The 2,452-nt window shown below is 38.0% G+C and overlaps 1 non-coding gene across 1 annotated transcript; it reads right to left on the reverse strand.

The window, feature by feature from the left end:
* Positions 1 to 1,033: 1,033 nt before the first annotated feature.
* Positions 1,034 to 1,139, reverse strand: LOC127745045 (small nucleolar RNA R71). Its single transcript, XR_008006234.1, has one exon. It is a non-coding gene; the product is annotated as a small nucleolar RNA R71 (small nucleolar RNA).
* Between the last annotated feature and the right edge of the window lie 1,313 nt (positions 1,140 to 2,452).

Consider the following 2,452-nt stretch of genomic DNA (forward strand, 5'->3'; position numbering starts at 1 on the left):
TTAAAATATCTTATTTAACTTCTTACCTTCTTATCTTTTCAAATTTGATTTTAATATCTTTTTCAACTAACTATTTGACTTTTTGTTTGTCTCTTATCTTTTTCAAAACCACCTAACTACTTTTCCCTCTCTAATTTTCGAAAATATCTCATCCCTTTTTCAAAAATTCTTTTTAATTAATTAATTATTTTAATTTTAATTATATCTTATCTTTAATTTTCGAAAATCACTAACTACTTTTTCAAAATTATTTTCGAAATTCTCTATCTTTTCTCTTTTTCTATTTATTTATTTATTTACTAACACTTCTCTTCACCTCTCTTCATCTCAAATCACTACCTCTATCCTTACCCATTCTTCTTCACTCTTCTTCCCTTCCTTTTTCTACTAACAACAAGGATCCTCTTTACTGTGACATAGAGGATTCCTCTTTCTTTTCTTGTTCTCTTCTTCCCTATATGAGCAGGAACAAGGAAAAAGAAACTCTTGTTGAAGCTGATCCAGAACCTGAAAAGACTCTGAAGAGAAAACTAAGAGAAGCTAAATTACAACAATCCAGAGACAACCTTTCTGAAATTTTCGAACAAGAGAAGGAGATGGCAGCTGAACCCAACAACAATAATGCAAAGAGGATGCTTGGTGACTTCACAAACCAACGTCTAAATTTGATGGAAGAAGCATCTCCATTCCTGCCATTGGAGCTAACAATTTTGAGCTTAAGCCTCAACTAGTTGCTTTAATGCAACAGAACTGCAAGTTTTATGGACTTTCATTAGCCTCAACTAGTTGCTTTAATGCCACAAAACTGCAAGTTTTATAGACTTCCATCTTTTAATTGAGTTCTTGCAGATTTGTGAGACTGTTAAGACGAATGGAGTAGATCCTGAAGTCTACAGGCTCATGCTTTTCCCTTTTGCTGTAAGAGACAGAGCTAGAACATGGTTGGACTCACAACCTAAAGATAGCCTGGACTCCTGGGATAAGCTGGTCACGGCCTTCTTGGATAAGTTCTTTCCTCCTCAAAAACTGAGCAAGCATAGAGTGGATGTTCAGACCTTCAAGCAAAAAGATGGTGAATCCCTCTATGAAGCTTGGGAAAGATACAAGTAGATGACCAAAAAGTGTCCTTCTCACATGTTTTCAGAATGGACCATATTAGATATATTCTATTATGGTCTATCTGAATTTTCCAAGATGTCATTGGACCATTCTGCAGATGGATCTATTCACCTAAAGAAAACGCCTGAAAAGGCTCAAGAACTTATTGACATGGTTGTAAATAACCAATTCATGTACACTTCTGAGAGGAATTCTGTGAATAGTGGGACGCCTCAGAGGAAGAGAGTTCTTGAAATTGATACTCTGAATGCCATATTGGCTCAGAACAAAGTGTTGACTCAGCAAGTCAACATGATCTCTCAAAGTCTGAATGGATGGCAAAATGCATCCAACAGTACTAAAGAGTCAGCTTCTGAAGAAGCTTATGATCCTGAGAACCCTGCAATGGCAGAGGTTAATTACATGGGTGAACCTTATGGAAACACCTATAACTCATCATGGAGAAATCATCCAAATTTCTCATGGAAGGATCAACAAAAGCCTCAACAAGGCTTTAACAATGGTGGAAAAAATAGGCTCAGTAATAACAAGCCTTTTCCATCATCTTCTCAGCAACAGACAGAAAATTCTGAACAGAGCCCCTCTAATTTAGCAAACTTAGTCTCTTTTCTTTCAAAAGCCACTTTCAGTTTCATGAGTGAAACAAGGTCCTCCATTAGAAATCTAGAGGCACAAGTGGGCCAGCTGAGTAAGAAAGTCATTGAAACTCCTCCTAGTATTCTCCCAAGCAATACAGAAGAGAATCCAAAAGGAGATTGCAAGGCCATTGAAGTAATCAATATGGCCGAATGCACAAGGGAGAAGAAGGACAAAAATCCTAGTGAGAAAGACCTCCTCGGACGTCTCTCAAACAAGAAGGAATTCCCCATTGAGGACCTAAAGGAATCTGAGGCTCATATAAAGACCATAGAGATTCCACTAAATCTCCTTCTGCCATTCATGAGCTCTGAAGACTATTCCCCCTCAGAAGAGGATGGAGATGTAACTGGAGAGAAAGTTGCTCAATATCTAGAAGCTATCATGAAGCTGAATGCCAAGTTGTTTGGTAATGAGACTTGGGAAGGTGAATCCCCCTTGCTCATTAGTGAACTAGATACATGGATTCAGAAAACTCTACCTCAAAAGAGATAAGATCCTGGTAAATTCTTAATACCCTGTACCATAGGCACGATGACCTTTAACAAGGCTCTGTGTGACCTGGGGTCAGGCATAAATCTTATGCCACTCTCTGTAATGGAGAAACTGGGGATCATTGAAGTACAACCTGCCTTATTCTCACTTCAATTGGCAGACAAGTCAGTAAGACAAGCTTATGGATTAGTAGAGGACGTGT

This window comes from Arachis duranensis, chromosome 2 (genome assembly GCF_000817695.3).
Source record: "Arachis duranensis cultivar V14167 chromosome 2, aradu.V14167.gnm2.J7QH, whole genome shotgun sequence".
Classification (NCBI taxonomy): domain Eukaryota; kingdom Viridiplantae; phylum Streptophyta; class Magnoliopsida; order Fabales; family Fabaceae; genus Arachis; species Arachis duranensis.